The sequence below is a fragment of the Bos javanicus genome, chromosome 4 (assembly GCF_032452875.1).
Source record: "Bos javanicus breed banteng chromosome 4, ARS-OSU_banteng_1.0, whole genome shotgun sequence".
NCBI lineage: Eukaryota > Metazoa > Chordata > Mammalia > Artiodactyla > Bovidae > Bos > Bos javanicus.
This window is the reverse complement of record NC_083871.1, coordinates 119,909,710-119,927,428: the sequence shown is the minus strand read 5'-3', so window position 1 is coordinate 119,927,428 and position 17,719 is coordinate 119,909,710. Positions and strand designations below refer to the sequence as shown.

The 17,719-nt window shown below is 58.1% G+C and overlaps 1 protein-coding gene and 1 long non-coding RNA gene across 4 annotated transcripts in view; both read left to right on the top strand.

The window, feature by feature from the left end:
• Window positions 1-7,740, top strand: part of LOC133246713 (uncharacterized) — a 37,698-nt gene extending 29,958 nt beyond the window's left edge. The window contains exon 2 of the long non-coding RNA XR_009736124.1: window positions 7,411-7,740. This is a non-coding gene — a long non-coding RNA (uncharacterized LOC133246713). The remainder of the gene's footprint in view (window positions 1-7,410) is intronic.
• Window positions 1-17,719, top strand: part of PTPRN2 (protein tyrosine phosphatase receptor type N2) — a 599,207-nt gene that overhangs the window by 30,170 nt on the left and 551,318 nt on the right. The window lies entirely within an intron of this gene.

Sequence of the window (17,719 nt, the reverse complement as noted above, 5' to 3'; positions counted from 1 at the left end):
GGTGAGGGCTGGGGCCCAGGGACAAGCCCCCTTCCCAAAGCTCATGCCCAGGTGCGGGTCTCTGAGCAGTGTGTCTTCCTAATCAAACGCTCCTGGGCGCGAGGCACCGGCAGCAGGGATCTCAGCATGGTTGCACAGCTCCGCCCCGAGGGCAGGTCCGCTGCAGGCCGGCACAGGCACCTGCTGCGGTCGAGCACTTTCTAGACAAGAGCAGCGTCCTGGGAGCAACCCCAGGGACGTCCCGGCTCCTGCAAGAGGCCACGCAGGCCCGAGAGGTAGGGCCGACACGCCTTCTGGGGTGGGGTGGGGGGGTCAGGTCCACGGCTGCCAGAGGGGCCTCTGGGGGGTCCCTGGGTGCAGAGGGGAGCGGGGGGAGGGGCCATGTTTGCAACGTTAGGACGATGCTTCCTTCACCACTGTGGCCTGTGCACTTATGGGAACCCCGCAGCCGAGCTCCCTGTGGCTCTGGGGGCACGGTGGCAGGCCCCCTCGGGCCTGGACGGGGGCGTCCAGCAGGGCCGCTTTGTGGGGCTGGCGGGACGGAGCTGCCCGGCCCACCCCAGACCTGCGTTTGGCTCAGTGCTGCATCGTAACTGACACCAGGCCGTGTCTTGTGCCCTCTGGGCTCCTGCCCTGGACTCCAGCTCTGCCGGCCTCTGTGGGTCCACTGCCCTTGCATTATTCAAGGAGGAACTGGATCCACACAGGAAACCCCAGGGGAGGAGCACAGCGGTGGTTATCTCTGCCTTCTGAGGGCACACACAGGGTAAAATGAGGCTTGTAGTCAGGGACCACAGCTTTCCTGGGGGCTCGGTGAGCCTTTAGGTTTGTTCTGTAAACTGGTGCATGGAGCCCAGTGCAGCCCTGGCAAGTGTCCTCAAAGCACCGTGGGCGGGGCGGGGCTGCGGGTGGTCTTAGGTTGGCAGCTGTGAAGGCACTCAGGGAATGCTGGCTGCCGCCGTGAACTCAGCGCTTCCAGGACTCTGCAGTAAAGGTCCTCCACTTCCAAGGGAAATAGGCTGTCTGACCCACCTGAAGACCATTCTGAGGGGGTTTGGGTCTTCCAGAAGAGGAAGCAAGAATAAAACAACTTGGAAAAAGTCAGCTCTCCCTGCAGAGAAGTCAGTGCCATGGGGTCACTGGTGTGCGCTAAGCGGGACAGTGGACAGAGGTCTGCAGAGAGGAGTGCAGGCCAGAGGGCAGCTCTGTGAATCTCCGGCTGCTCGACAGCCTGCCCGTTGCACCTGCTCCATGGCCTCGCTCTGGGGGAAGGGGGCACTGGACGCAGCTGCCCTCCTGCCCAGCAGGTAGCCACTCAGCGTGCAAGCGCCCTGGGGAGACGTGTGACCTGTGACCACTGTGCACGCCCTGGGGAGAGAAGGTGTGACTCCTGACCACTGTGCATGCCCTGGCGAGGGAAGGTGTGAGCTGTAACCACTGAACTCCCTGGGGAGGGAAGGTGTGACCCCTGACCACTGTGCACTCCCTGGGGAGGGAAGGTGTGAGCTGTAACCACTGTGCACTCCCTGGGGAGGGAAGGTATGACCTCTGACCACTGTGCACACCCTGGAGAGGGAAGGTGTGAGCTGTAACCACTGAACTCCCTGGGGAGGGAAGGTGTGACCCCTGACCACTGTGCACGCCCTGGTGAGGAAGGTGTGAGCTGTAACCACTGAACTCCCTGGGGAGGGAAGGTGTGACCCCTGACCACTGTGCACTCCCTGGGGAGGGAAGGTGTGAGCTGTAACCACTGTGCACTCCCTGGGGAGGGAAGGTATGACCTCTGACCACTGTGCACACCCTGGAGAGGGAAGGTGTGAGCTGTAACCACTGAACTCCCTGGGGAAGGAAGGTGTAAGCTGTGACCACTGTGCACGCCCTGGTGAGGGAAGGTGTGAGCACTGTGCACGTCCTGGGGAGGGAATGTGTGACCCCTGACCACTGTACACACCCTGGGGAGAGAAGGTGTGACCTGTGACCACTGTGCACGCCCTGGCGAGGGAAGGTGTGAGCACTGTGCACGCCCTGGGGAGAGAAGGTGTGACCCATGACCACTGTGCATGCCTTGGGGAGAGGTGTGAGCACTGTGCATGCCCTGTGGAGGGAAGGTGTGACCTGTGACCACCTGTCATGCACGTGCCCTGGGGAGGGCAGGTGTGACCTCTGACTTGATGGTTGCAGACACAGGCGCCCTTCTCAGCCCGTGCCCTCCTGGCTGCTGGCACAGGCAACACCTGGTGGGGTGACAGCGGGGCTCCCATGGAAGGTCATGCTGGCCAGTCTCCTTCCTCCGCATTGGCCCTCTGATCACCTCAGACATATTTCACTTATTTCTCAGGGGACAGAGGCTGCTTCTGTCCAGCGAGCACGTGCTTTCAGAGAGTGACCTTGGAGAGCAGCCAGTGGACGCCTCCAGGCTGCGTGCACGTTGCCAGCAGCGACTTGTGAATGGTCCAAAGCTGTGCTCAGAGACTGTGGCACAGGAACCCCTATCTCCAGGGCGAGTGGGACTCTCAAGATGCTGGCACGTTCTCATCCGTGGAGCTGAAGCTGAGTCCTCTGTGCCCCTGAGCCAGGAGAGTGTGTCCATGGCCGTGATTCCTGCTGCTTTCTTGCTTGCTCCCAGGACACAGCCCGACCCCAGACTCCTCACTTACTGTCACCATTCCCTGTTGGCATCTCAGAGTCCCCTAGAACATGACGCAGGCCGGACTGAGCCTCTGGGCGTGTTGCTGTCCAGTTTGTTGAGGGCTCTCCCGGGGTGATGGTGAGGGGTCAGGCCTGGCTCTCCTGAGATATTCCTCCGAGAGTGAGAAGGTGACATGCCCCTTGTACATCTGCATTTCTGCATCTCGGTTTCCTCGAGTGTAAAGTGGGCCCCGCAATCCCTGCCCCAAGGGTTGGGAGGAGTGACTGAAACGCAGTGGAGCACATCCAAGTTAGGAGGCGCTCAGTGGGCTGGACCATCACTGGCCTCTCCCTTGGCAGTGGCCAGCTGCTCGGGGCCAGACATTTTGGTAGAGGCCCAGCGTGCAGATGTTGCAGTGAAAATGTAAATGCTTTGCTAACAGACGTGACACGGTTCTGTCTTAATAGCGAGGTGAGCTCTGAGCTTCCCGGCAGCCAAAGCAAAAACAAAAACTCATCAGACCCCACAGCTTATATTCACAGATCAAAGGAAGCATCGCAAAGGAGCTGTGCACCTTTGTTTCAGCAAAGGCCCCACCTGGGCACGGAATCACCTTTAGCTTCTCATGGGAGAGTTCAGAACTGGGCCCTGAGTGGGAGGCATGTTTCCGGTTGGACAGGGGAGGACAGCGAGGGTGCCGGAGGCCAGGTCCAGCCTCACATCCTGCTCCTGCTTCTGGCGGAGCTTGCTGGCTCAGCGGGTGCGGAGTCTCCCTGGCGTGGTCTCCAGCTGTAATTGCTCCTCAGTTACATCTTGTAACATTTGGGAGTCTTGAAGGAAGAGGGGGCATGAAGCAATCCCGGGGCACAGCAGTTTAAGGCAGAGTGCCTGGTCACCTGCTGCTTGCCTGGGGGCCCTTGCTTCCCCTCCACGAGGTCTCTCCAGGGCCCGTGTTGCATCTGTGCGGCTCCAGTAGCTGGTGCAGGGCTCAGGAAGCAGCTCCGTGGTGGTGTTTTGAGAGGGCGCTAATTCGAGGCCCTGCAGATGTCTGTCTGGGCTGAAAGTGACTGTCTCTGTGCTGGGAAGGGGGCGGGAAGTGAAGGGACTGGCACGTGCGTGTCACTGGAGGGAGGCTGGAGGCTACGTAGGAACTAGAGGGCTTCCGGGCTTTGTGTGCCCTGACAGTTGTTCTAGAAGATAGGGAGGGCTCGATGGAACACTGACGTGGCCAAGCTGTGCCCCACCCGCCCCCTTTTGGGGGCAAGCTGTGCCCCCCTTCATTGGCTCCCTGGCATTGCCGTGGTGTTGCCAAGAGGCCAGAAGGGCTGGCACTGGAGCGGTGTGCAGGCTCCACATGCTGCAGCCCCTTTGGAAGAATCCTCTTGCGGATGGCTGCGGTGAGACAAGGGCCAGGCAGGATGCGGGACGGTGGTGAGACTGTGATGGAGGGGATCATGGGGTTGAGCGTCGAGCTGAAAGACAGGGGCTGGCGCTGCCCTTCCTCGTGGGCACCTTCCTGCTCCGCGCATCCTCGCCAGAGGGCAGGGACCACGCTCAACTGAGCGTGTGGTTCTTTGATGTTCCAGACCAGGCTGAGAAGTCAGTAAGAAAGTAAGAAAAGTAAGGGAGCTGATGAAAAATCTAGAAAACAGATCCAGTTCAATTTTTATAAAGAATGGAACTAAGGCCAGACAGACACATTTTTGCATCTGCTCTTCCTTAGGGCTCTTATTTGATGTGTGTGTGTGTATATATGCATGTTAGTAGTTAGCACGTCAACGGGTAGTTGAAGATGGATGCTTGTAATACAGCAGTGTCTGTGGTCACAAGTAGGTTAAACCAGTTTGCTGCATAAATCAATGTAACAAACCACAGTGTAGTGACCATCCTAAGTTCCGTGCAGGTGCCGTGCAGGGGTGAAGCCTGGCTCCTCCTTTGCCTTCTTTAGTCTCAGTTTCTCCATGTTGGCCCCTCTTCCTTCCAGCAGAGTCTCCTTTCGTAGCACTGCAGCCGTTTTCATTCTCAACCGTGGCAAGCGTTAGCGAGGATTTCGATTTTCTTCGACTCACTTGCTGAGCCTTAAAACACTACCTACTGTCCTACCTACTCTCCTTGGCAGAGTCACAGCCAGAGTCTGCAGAGCTCAGGGAATGGCAGCCCGGCGGCCGCAGAGTCAGGCTCATCTGGGCGGCAGCACGTTTCCTGGCTTGACGACATGCTGTGTGCAAGCTCACCTGGCTCAGCCCATCGCCCATCTCTGTGGTGGTGACGCTCGGTTGCTCAGCATGATGGGAGGAGGGGGCACCTGACCCTGGGGTGCAGCAGGGCTGGGCGAATAACTGCTGCTTGTCTGGTGTTTTGACTTGAATTTTAAAAACAAGTTCCATTTGCCATGGGCTTCCCCTGTGGCTTAGCTGGTAAAGAATCTGTGCAATGCAGGAGACCTGGGTTTGATTCCTGGGTTGGGAAGATAACCTGGAGAAGGAAAAAGGCTGCCCACCCCAGTATTCTGGCCTGCAGAATCCCATGGACTGTGAAGTTGATGGGGTCACAGAGTCAGACACGACTGAGTGACTTTCACTCCATGTGCCGTGCTTCCTGGCAGATCACACCCATGGTTCCCTGCCGTTGCAGCCCTGACTCTCGGCACTTCAGGTGGCACATGGCGATCGAAAGTCCTCCGGAAGTCCCGGAGTGTCGCCCCGACATTTGCAACCAAATTTGCAATGACATTTGCAACCTCCAACTTCCAGAGGAGAGGCCAGTGGATGCAGGCTGGGAGGGCTGTGCACTCTGAGAGCAGGTTTGCTCGGGGGTTTGTGGCCGTACAGTCTCAAGCAGGCCTGGATTCCAGCCCCAGCCCTGCTGCTGGATGAGCAGCCTCTGATCATTCAACGTCTCAGAACTTCTGTGTCCTTATCTGCAAAATGGGAACTTCTGTCTCACAGGTTGTCGTGAGGATTAAATGAGGTCATTACGGACAGCACTCTGTGGATGGGACTCAAGAAGTACTTGATAAATGTGACATATTCTCACTAGACATCAGATGACCAGAACTGAAGGCATAACCCTGTAGACGGATGTGGGCACAGGATACTGTTTGGTTGATCCAAGTGGAAGGAAAAGCTGGTGAGATTTTGAGGGTGGACAAGGCTCCAGCGGTGGGGAGCTGTGTGAGCACCCCCAGGGGTGCAGAAAGGCCTGGGGCCATCTCCCGCAACCTGCCCCAGGTCTGCAGTGCTGGAGGAGGGCGGGAGCTGTGCTCGACGTCCCTAGGCATGGGGGAGGCCACCTCAGAGACCCCACTCCTCACCATTTCCGGGAGATGGGGGTCACACAGCCTGGCCCCCTCGCCCATGGGGCCCCCCGGCCACCATGGCCTGTGTTGTAGACTCGGGCGGGGAGCCAGTGGCCTGTGCAGCCCCAGGAAAGTGACTCAACGCTGGAGTCTTCTGTTTGGGGCCGAGGGCAGTGACTTAGGTGTCAGAGGCCCTCTGTAGGGAGATGGCAGTGACCCTGCAGCATAAGGAGGCAGGAAACATAAACCCGGGCAGCGGGAGTGACGTGCAGCAACAGCCAGGGCCAAGCGCCTTCCTGACGGTGGGCACAGCACTGCGGGTGCAGCTCCACGCGGTGAGGTCCTGCGCGCCGGCTCCAGCGGATGCTGCACGGCCCAGGGCCCAGGTCCGGAGCAGAAGGTGCGGAGACGGCCCCTCAGAGGGCGGCGGAGCAGGCCCGCCCTGGCCAGCGCTGCAGGCGTGTTCTCTGCAGGCCTCTGGGCCCCTCCTCTGCCCAGCGGCGGCCCTTCGGACACCTTCTCCTTCCCGCCCAGAGGTGGGGGCCCAGTGCCCTCGGCTGTCAGGGTTTGCTCTGTGGACTCGCGTGGGGGCTGGGTCGGCCAGGTTCTGCGTTCCCACCTGCGGTGCTGAGCGGCTCAGGGTGACTTCTCACTGGAAATGAAACACCTCTTTTAAAGGAGCAGCCCCTAGGCTGTTTAAAAGGCAAGCACCTTGCCAATTTGGGGTAAATTTGTAAGTTAAATGCAGACAACCAATATTACTATTAGTTGTGGCTTAAAGCACAGAAAACGTGAATAAGATAAATAGTAAATCCACATCTCAGTATATTTGAATATAAATTTCAAAAGATTCTCAGGCTCATTTGAATTCATAGTCATATTTTTAGATGCAATTTGGAGAAATATTTCGTGGAAAAATGTGCCAGTTTTCTAGTTTGTTATCAGTGTAAATCTTTTCAGCATCTAACTATGGAGAATTACAGCTAACACCCAGGAGCGTGGTTTTCCTTGGATTTGCTTTCGTTCCCTCCAGAGCTTTTGGAAGCTAATGGGCGATCACCCCCCTGGGTTTGGAAAGAGTGAGGGCGTGGGCTTGGGGGTGAGACCTCAGGGTACAGGGCAGCCAGCCTGCCGCCCTCTGTCTCACCTCTAAGATGAGAGTGGGTGCCGAGTCTGCGTGACTGAATTTCCAGGTGAGAGGGTGGAGCGCTGGGCCTGGTGTCCACATGCGGCCTGTGTCCACGGCAACAGCAGCCGTCCCTCCCAGGCCCAGCCAGCCTCTCCCCGCAGCCTTCTGCTTGGACCACGCAACACACACTCCTTTCTGGAGCACAGCGTGCCAGCGGGTTCAGAGCCGCAGAGGGCCCAGCTCCACCTCTGCTGCCGGGGTAGGGCCCTGCTCCTGTCCAGGCAGGGACCGCGAGACCCACCCCTGGGGCCCAGGCACCGCGGAGCTCAGGGGTCATCCCATCTGTTCCTGAAGCAGGTGTGTGAGCCGCGTTGGACGCCTGGGACACGCACGTCTTCTGGGAACTCGAGGTGTGCCCTGGCTGGTGTGGGCACGCGGGCACTCAGATGTGAGGAGTCCACTAGTGGGATTCCACAGATGCCTTCAGCACCAGAGCAGATGAGTGGCTCAGAGGGAAATCACGGAAAATAAAGGCCTATAAATGTGCTCATTAACGACGCGGCAAACAGAAGGAGAGCCTTGAAGACTGTTCCAGAGTGAGAGTCGGGGCCCAGCCGTGGCTGCTTGCTCTGTGACGCGTGAAAATAAAGCAGCCCACGGGGCTCCCTAAAAGCCTGACACCGATCCAGAGCCGCCTGTGCGTGGTGTTTAGTCACTGTCCAGGGCAGAGTTCCTCTAACCCCCAGGGGGAGCATGAAATTCCCTGGTGTTTTACTCACTGCAGCACTTGGAAAGCCAGCATTTTGCTTCCAGAACTAGAAGAAATAAATTATGAGCAAACCCAGTGTTTCTGTCCTCAGCTCTAAAGTGACGGCTTTCCGGCATTTTAAAAAGCAATTCTGCTGCTAGAATTTGAAACAACAAATTAAATTTATGAGGTCGAGGTGAAACTAGCAAATATAACAAGGAAACAAACATTCATAAATAAAAATGGAGAAGAGACAGTCATTTATTAAAGAGCTAAATAAGAAAGAAGCCGAGAGTGCTATCAAGCGAAACTGTTCGTATAAGGGTAACTTAGCCCAACATTCAGATTTTTATGCAAGAAATAAGAGTTTGGCAGAGGAGCCCAGGGCAGGCTGTTTGCTCTGCTGGCAGGATGTGGCGGGGTGTGCTTTTTCCCTCTGGGGTGCTCCCCTCTCCTGTCCACTTGAGTTCCTCTGGTGTGCTCCCCTCTCCTGTCCCTCGAGCCCCTCTCGGGTGCCCCCCTCTCCTGTCCCCTCGAGCCCGTCTGGGGTGGTACCCTCTCCTGTCCCCTCGAGCCCCTCTGGGGTGCTCCCCTCTCCTATCCACTCAAGCCCTGGCTGGGGTGCGGTCCTGGTGACTCTGTTGCTGGCGGCCCCGGGTCCCCGGGCAGCGGGACCCTGGCAGGTGCTGAGAAGAGCAGGGATGTCTGGGGTCTCCGTCTCAGAGCCCTCCTAGTCGGCCCTGTCCTGGGCCTCAGGTCACTGCCCGCACAGCGTCTTCCTCCCCGGGTGCCAGCCTGGAGCTCCCACAGAGCCCTCCCCGCACCCCCGTACGTGGTCCCTCTGTTAAGCACTCTCCCTGTGACCGTAACCTGGCTGGGCCCTCTGTCTTGGTCCCTCTGGACTCCTGCCGTAAGATACCCGGGACTCGGCAGCTCACGCAGCAGACGTTTGTTCCTCGCGGCTCTGCAGGCTGGAAGTCCATGGCCAGGGTGCAGTGCTACGGAGCCTTGTGTGCTGAGCGCTCTCCCCCCGGCCCGCAGACGGCTGCCTTCCTGCTGTGTCGTCGTGAGGTGGACAGAGAGGCAGGAAGCGCACCGCTCCCCCCACAAGGCCCTGCCCCGGGGACCCGCCCGCAGCGTCACCTTAGGGCCCAGGGTCTCAGCATGAACTTGGGGAGGCAGCCATACCGTGCACAGCCGGGCCTCCTCACCGCCTCCCTGACTCAGAGGACGCCTCTCCAGCCTCTCCCGAGTGCTGGCTCAGCCGCGGTAGAGCCGCACGCCCACCAGCCCAGCCCAGCCCAGCCCAGCGGGTCTCTTACGTACCGGGCACAGAATTCAGGCGTCGCTCAGGCAGGCTCACTTACTTAGTTACTGCTTATTGTTTGTTTTTCTCGAAAGTGTCATCAACCCGTAAAGTCGTAAGCGTAAAATCTTCAGTTTCATTCGGCAAGGTGTCCCATCCCTATCTGGACCCTGGACGGGAGTGAAGATGCAGCCAACCTGAAAGAGCATTTCAGACCTTCCTGTTTTAATTTTCATGTTGTCAAATGTATTATTTTAATGGGTTGATGAATGACATTTGGGCACTGTGTCACCAACAACCACAATAAAAACTGATTGGGGACTGGACGGGGTGTACAGTTGCTTTAGGAGGTCTTCACCAAAATCTTTTCTTCCCTGTGCATCTTATCTAGGACTTGGCCTTTTAGATGATTCATTTGTGAAGTATTTTTCTGAACTAAAAATAATACAGGCTCATGGTAGAAAATTTAGATATTCTATAAAGAATCAAGAGAAAACCGATACCACCAAGTACAGCCCCTGTATTAAGATTTGCTATACTTCTTTCCATCTTTTTTTAAATGAGTGGTTGAAAAAAAATTCATGGTTGTGGACATACTTGATGTACAATTAGTACCCTGTTTTTTGACTTTGCATTGTGTGAGCGAGTTACCGAGTAACTGAAAACCTCTTTATTACCTCCTTTTCAATGGTTGCCTCATGAGCGTTTTCCTGTGTTTTGAATGAGGAACCACCTGAATGCTGTGAGAGGGAGTCGCCTATGCCATGATCTGGCCCCCAGGGAAGACCTAACGACCCCTCTGGCTTCTTCTCTGTCTCTTTTTTCAAATGTGCGTTTGACAGCAGTTCAGGCGCTGAAGGCAGGACTGCAGATGCAGCCATGTACAGGGAGAGCGAAGCGGGCACTGCCCGCAGGCTCCCATCCCCCGGTGCCCACGGGGTGGGGACCATCCGGCTCTCATTGCACAGAAAGGAAGGCGGAGGCACAGGTAGCAGAAACACTGCCCGAGCCTCTCAGCTGGAAGGGATGAGGTGGGGACTGAAATCAGGTGCATCTGGCTGAAGCCCCTGGCTCCCCACTGCCCTGTGTTGCCAAGAGTATGAGAGACCAAAGCTGCTGTTTTCTTTGATGAGATTGCGGAAGGAACATAGATTGCCTTTTCTAGAGGGTAACTTGGAGAGTATACCCTTCCTCAGATTAGGTGAGAGCCCCAGCCCCCTGGAGACTTGGCCTTCCCGGCCTGGGACTCGTCGAGGTGGTCGTGCAGGACCCGTCTGAGGCTCCGGCCCTGGGCTGGTGTGTGGGGTGGGGCTTTGGGGCGGCTCCAGGTCCAGGCTGACGAGCCGCTTGCCGGCGCTGTCGCCTTCCGTGGCTGCCACGCAGGCGTGCCCAAGTCGCGCCCGTCTGCCTCAGTGGTGCAGAGAGGGGGAGCCGGGCGTGGCCCCCGTGGCCCAGCAGTGCATCTTGGTTAAGCTTCCTGGGAGGGCCACGTCCTGGGAGGGCCTCACTGCCTTCAGAGCCAAGGTCAGACACTGCTGCGATGGCAACAGTGAGTGACATCACTTAGCATCAGCCAGCACGGTGAGGGCCAGCTTGGCAGAGGCGGCTGTGCAGGGAGGCGCTGGGTGGCCAGCCTGAGCTGCGACTCCCTGGGCCTCCAGGGTGCCAGGAGCACTGGGGAGGCAGGACGGGCCAAGCCCCCTTTCAGAAGTCCAGTGGCGGGTCCGGGGTGCTCCGCGGAGCACAGTGCTGTCCCTGACCACACCCGGGGCTGGGACAGCTATGACCTCACACCAGGCACTGGGCACTTTGGCCGGGCTGGGCCAGGCCACAGCCTGCAGGCGTCTCTGGGTGAGGTGTCCCTCCAGCAAGGCCGCCGTCCAGACGGGCGAGGGCAGGCCGGTCTGCAGCCAGGGGGTGAGCATCACCGTGGGTGCTCACGCTCTGCTGTGTTTTCTCCACGCGGGGGTCTTGAGAGGGGGTCCCTGGGACGCTGTGGAGAGCCCACCAGGGCCCCTTGGAGGGCTTGGTCAGGCTTTGTGTGGGGAAAACAGCCCCTGCTCTAGCTGGGAGCGTTTGTGACCCATGGGTATTGGCTGGTTCCTCGTGCCTCAAAGCCTTGTGAACCTCGGTGCCCCTGTGTGTCTGCAGGGTGGGGACAGCTGGGCTGGGGTGAGCGCATCCCTTCTTCTCTCTGCTTCTGTTGTTTGCAGTTTTAATGCAGAAAACCCCATTCTAAGAGCAACACAAGCATGATTTGTTATCGGTGGAAGAGCACGCAGACTGGCTCTTGGCGCCCGTGTTCCTGTGGACAGCTGGCCCGGGCACCTGGGCCCTCACCCCCGGCTGAGAGGACACGCAGCGGGCTTACACGGAGCTCAGGCTTCCAGGTGGCTCTGCAGGGGTGGGGCTGGCGTTGCTTGGCGGCCCGAGTGTGAGTGGGCGTGTGCTGTAGAAGGCTGGTGGGAGGTGTACGGCCAGACGGTCTCTCTCTCCTCTCTACCCGGGGGCTAGGCGCCAGAGCAGGGGGCCTGGGGTGGGTGTCTGAGCATCGTTTTCGTCCTTAAGTTATTTCTCCATGGGTGGTGTTTAACAGCTCTTTGGTTTTATTCTTTGCTGAACTCTCTGTAGGCTGTGCCCCTCTTGGCCAGGACAGGTCACTTTCACCTGCTCTTTCTAGGAGGCTGTCTGTGAAGCACGCGAGTCTGCTCACCCACTGCAGTGCCCCGGGCCTCGGTGAGAGCCATGGGCAGGCCCGTCACTGTTCCCGTGCCGAGCTTTGGCCTCGGTTCACGACCTGCGTCTGGACGGCCTCACGCCTGCTCCCGGCCCCCACGAGCATTCAGAGTGGTCACAGCCCGTGGGTGCGACGCAGCCACTGGCTGTGAGATGAGACTCAATGGGGTGACGTGGGGAAGGCTGGCATCCCTGGGCCGGGCGGCGGGCAGCCTGGGGCGGGCAGGACCCGGGGCTGCTGCCTTGCTTGCTCCCACCAGGGGCCCTGAGGGTCCGCGGGGCCCGCGCCGCCCTGTCCCCGGCCACGCCGCTGCCCGGCGTCTCTGGCTCGGGACAGCCCGTTTTGGTTTCGTTTTAGTTTGTTGCTGGCCTTCTGGTGCTGACCAGCCTTCACGGGAGTTCCGTCAGTGGGCTTTGATCAGGCGGTAATGCTGACTTCTCTTTGAGGAAAAATAAGCTCTGTCTGCAACTCTAAAGTTGCTTGTAGGTTTTTCCTTGATTTTTTTCCTTTTTAAGTAAAAAAATATCCTGAAACATAGAAAGTTCTTCCCCTCCTGGGCTCTGCCTGTGTCACTCACGGAAGCAGCGGTGGTTAAGCCGGAGACGCGGGTGTGCCTGCGTGTGCAGCTTCCCCTCCGCCCGCACCGTGGGCGATTCCAGCCCCAGCCCGCGCACACACCCTCCGCACAGCGCTCGCACACATTCACACTCACAGCGTGCACACACTCACTGCACACGCGCCTGTGGCTGTGTCCCTGTCTTTCACTCCTGGTGGCCCACGGCGGGTCTGCGCCCCCTGCTCACACCTGTGTCTCACACCCCCCACACCACACGGCGCTCCTCACGGCCAGGAACCGTGCGAGTGGTCCTGAGCGCAGGCAGTTAGACGGGAGGGGTGAGGGCAGGGGATGAGCCGGGGCTGTGCCCGGAAGGCCCCCGGGACCCCCGAGTCCCCTCCCGGTCCGCGGCCTGCGCTCGCCCGGCTGGCCCCCTCAGGCCGTTGCATCGGCACTCAGGATAAAAATTTACTGGGACTTACTTCAGTTCGATTGTTTTTGGTTAAATATTGTTACATAGAGCGTGTTTCCCATTACTTTTTATTGCACATATGTAGTACTTAAAGTGTATTTTGTACTAAAAAGGCTTTGTGGGCTGGCCCGGCCACCAAACCACTAGTTCCAAGTTCCGAATATCTGACTTGACTTGACTGGGGAGTCTGTTCTGAGAGTGAATCTCAGTATGTCTCTGTGTTCTGCTTCTGTCTTGGTTGTAACAGAAACCCAGGGCTGGAGTGTGAGCCAGGGGTGTGCATGCATGTGTGCACGAGTGTGCACATGTCTATGAAGGGGGTGGGGGAGCGACAGAGCTCCTTCCATGTTTCTGCTCAACTCCTTACCTGCCCCCTTGGTCCCCCCACGGCCCCGTCTCCTCACACTGTTCCCTGAGCACCCCGAGTGGGCAGAGGGGGTGAGTCAGGGGCCCCCCATGGCCCTGTCTCCTCACACTGTTCCCTGAGCACCCCGAGTGGGCAGAGGGGGTGAGTCAGGGGCCCCCCATGGCCCCGTCTCCTCACACTGTTCCCTGAGCACCCCAAGTGGGCAGAGGGGGTGAGTCGGGGGCCCCCCACGGCCCTGATCCTCACACTGCCCGCTGTGCGGCTTCCCACTCTCCTTCCGACCGTCTGTTCTCTTTCATCCAAAATACACACAATCCTGACCTGGAGGACTCAGGTCGTTCCAGAGGACCGTTGTCCCTTAGGAGACGGGAATTTGCAGCTGTATCGAGTGCGGTCCTGGGAACATCCATGCCCACCCCAGCGTCTTCTGTCTGACCCGTCCGTGGAGTACCCATGCTGGGGCCGTGTCCGGGCCGGGCTTGCTCTGCTCGCCTACTGCGGGTGGGCCAGGTGTGCACAGGGTGGGCTCCCCTGAGGCCCGTGTCCTCACAAGGTTCCCCTGTGTGTCTGTGTCCTAGTCTCGTGAGGACGCCGGTCACACAGGATCAGGACCTGCCCGACTCGTGGCTCTAACTTCACCACCTCTTCACAGCTCCCCATCTCCAAATGCACTCACACCCCAAGGTCCTGGGTCAGGACTTCCGTATGTGAATTTGGGGTGACCCAGCCCAGCCCGCTGCACCTACACACAGGTAACGAGGTCCGCAGTGCAGGATGATGGAGTCAGCTTTCTGAGCCCTGGCGGGCCCTCTGGAGGTGGAGAGCTGGGAGGCAGGGAGAGGTGAGGCCAGAGCCAGGGTTCACAGCCATTCCGCAGCAGGACAGGGATTCTTGTCCGGGGCCTGCAGGTGGGTTCAGGAGCATGGGTCTCACGGTTCACACCTGGGTGTCTCACGGGAAAGCCCTCTGGGTCCCGTGAGTGCTGCCCGGGTCCCCCAACCCCCCACACACAGCAGATCCTGGGCCCCTGGGCTGGCAGGGCAAGTCACGTCTCTGTGCCATGTGTCTGGGGCCCCTTTCAGAAGTTTCTGGAAGTTGTGACCCCCTCAGGGGCTCAAGGACACGCTCGTTTCTGCAGAATCCCGTGGCAGCTGGATGCCAAGGGCAGCCCTATGCATTTGCAGGGTGGTGGGTCCTGAGCGGGCTGGGTGGGGGCCTGCGGTTTACATGGGGGGCCTTGGGGGCTCCTGCTGCTCCAGGCACTGTGGCCATGGCTTTCGCACTGGAGGGCTGTGCCCTGGCATGAGCCCGGGTGTTGGGCTGGGCTCTTAGGGCACTGTGGCTCTGCCAGGCTCCCAGGAGGCCTTTGATGAGCCGTGGCCTCTCCCTCTCCAGACAGGGAGGCAGCAGCTAGCATTCGGGCCTGGCTGGAGCGGTCAGCTGGGGTCCTCCTGGGACAGCGTGGGGAGGAGGGCCAGCCTGCCTCCGGGGCACCTCAGGTGAATCCGTGCTCATGAGCAAGAGGAGCACTGAAATTCATGTCATATGTTTTAATTACACCAAATAATAATTAAGTGATTCACCTGTTACCCTCATGTCCCTGGGGACCTGTAGCTGAGGCTCCTCTCAGGAAGGACAGGGGACCGGGAAGCGTCACTTCCAGAGAACATCGGCGTGGGCCCAGGAAGCGGCCTGGAGGTGGCCCCCGGCTGCTTCTGCAGAGACGCCCCCACCCCCGGCCCAGTGGCTACAGAGCAGCACAGCTTGGCCTGGAGGAGGTTCAGCCTGCGTGTCTGAGATTCCTCTTCCTCTTTCTTTTCCAAACCCACAAGGGGCTCAGGGGCCAAGCACGCTGGGAGAGGGTGAGTGAGCTGAGGTCTAGAGTGGGAGCTTTCCTTCGGGTCCAGTGGGAAGAGGACCATCCCAGACCCCGGAATATCGTGCACAAAAGCAGGGAGGCGGCAGATGCCCAGAGCTCAGGGAGGGGCCAGGACCCACAAAGGGCCCCATAGCTTTTACAGAAGAGACTGGCCCCTGTAGTCGGATGCAGTTCATCTGGTGTCGCAGGAAGTCCTAGTTCAGAGAATGGCTGGAAGGGAGGTGGCCTGAAGCCTAGGACTACTGAGAGGGCTGCTGAGGCGGGAGAAGGAGGGAGGAAAGGCACGTGGGGGCAGGCGGAAGCTTTGGGAGGCGCGGCCACGTGGGCGCATGGAGCCACTTAGGAAGAGGGCACGCACCATAGGGTGACTGTCCGGAGAGGCTGGATTCCACACTGGGGCTCTCAGAAGAGCCTGGAAATGTATTCAGGACGCATTACTAAAGAAGGCCATCCACGTGGAGAGAGACCTAGGAAAGCGTGTAGAATGTAAGACGGGAGAGGGAACGTTGAAAGTGGTCGCCGTGGACATGTGATGTGAGGATGGGAACTGGCAGGGAGGCGAGGGGTGGCTGGAGAAACGGGGAGCCAGGAGGGTGGCTTGTGGCCGTCTGCTCAGCGTGTCCGGTGCCTGACGGAGGTTCCGGAAGGCGCGGGGGCCTGCCTGCAAGGGCCGTGGGCCCCTGGGGCAGCTGAACTGAGAGGGAGGGGATCCTCTTCACAAGACGCCGTGAGGGGCGAGATCGGCATGCGAGTGCTGCCCCCAACCACCGCTCACCCCTGCGGTCGGCTCTTCTGCTGCTTACACGTCCCGGCCGTCTTCAGTGTTCTATGCTTTGACGTTCATTGAAAGTCACTTGGGCAAGAAATAGTGTAAAGTGATGCAGGTGGCTTGTTTCCTTTGTGTTGCCTGCTCTTTCCTTCACTGGCTCCTCTGAGGTGTGTGACAAGAGCACACGGGTCCGGCTGGCCGCAGCGGGCGTCACTCAGACGCTTGGTTTCCTGAGAGGGGTCAGCCATGTGGTTACATCTGTGAGCTCTACTTTCAGTCCCTGTTTTCTTTTCTCTCTTTTTAAAGAGTACTGGAACAACTTTGAAAGGCAGTTTTCAGAGGGAAATATCTTTTGATCTTGAAATTCTACAGAAACTATCTCTCTTTTCTTTTTGATGGAACAGACTGGGGCAGATTCATCCTCCAATGTTTTCTTTTCATAAATATTTTCCAAATCTTTCATTAGCTCTGAGTAATGAAGAAGCAAACTCAGGAAGCTAGCTGCTTATACGTTGGTGGCTGCTGTGTTTGTGTATTGGTGGTGTGTGTGTGTTGGTGTGTGTGTATGTTGGTGGTGTGTGTGTATGTTGGTGTGTTTGTGTGTTCGTATGTGTGCATGTTGGTGATGTGTTTGCATGTTGGTATGTTTGTGTTTTGGTGGTGTGTGTCCATGTTGGTGGTATCTGTGTGTGGTGGTGTGTGCATTGGTGTTGTGTTTGCATGTTGGTGTGTTTGTTTGTTGGTGGTATGTGTGTGGGTCTTGGTGTGTTTGTTGGTGGTGTGTTTATGTGTTGGTGTGTGTGTGTGTGGTGTGTATGCATGTTGGTGTGTTTGTATGTTGGTGATGTGTGTGTGTTGGTGGTGTGTTTGTGTGTTGGTGTGTGTTGGTGGTGTGTGTGTGTGTTGGTGTGTGTGTGTGTGTTGGTGTGTATCTGTATTGGTGGTGTGTGTTGGTGGCGTGTGTTGCTGGTGTGTGTGTGTGTGTACATGTTGGTGTGTGTGTGTTGGTGGTGTGTGTGTGTTGGTGGTGTGTGTGTGTGTGTGCATGTTGGTGGTGTGTGTTGGTGTGTGTGTGTTGGTGGGATGTGTGTGTGTGTGTGTGCATGTTGGGGTGTGTGTTGGGTGTGTGTGTGTGTTGGTGGGGTGTATGTGTTGGTGGTGTGTATGTGTGTGTATGTGTGTGCTGGTTGTGTGTGTGTGTGTTGGTGTGTATGTGTGTTGGTGGCGTGTGTTGGTGTGTGTGTGTGTGTGCATGTTGGGGTGTGTGTTGGTGATGTGTATGTGTGTATGTGTGTGTTGGTGGTGTGTGTGTGTGTGTGTTGGTGTGTATGTGTGGTGGTGTGTTTGCATGTTGGTGGGTGATATGTTTGGAAAGCGTGTCTGGTTCTTACCTGTTGCCTTGACCGTGCCCCGGGCACAGAGGAGGCGTGCTCTTACGCAGTGTGAGCTCTTGCCGCGGAAACGATGACTCCTCTGCCAGTGGGAGCCATCTTCCTGGCCTGGACTGTGGGGTGTGTTATGTTCCTCGGGGACACCCGGAGCTCCAGCACACCCAGAGCTGAGACTGTCTCGTCTTGGCCACATGGGCTGAACGATTTCACTGGCTGTGAGCGTCGCCTCTGACTGGCTCCTGCCTGTCATCACGGGCTCGTCCCCACCAACTGTGCGCCTTCCCAGGTTGTTGGCGTGTGGGCAAGAGGTCTTAGCCCAGAACCCCTGACATTCCTGGGTGTGATGAGGAAACCCTCGAAGACAAAGGCAAGGCTGAGGCCTGCTGAGTTGCCCTTCTTGGAATCAGTCTTGGATGGAGCGTCAGGAAGGTCCTGTGG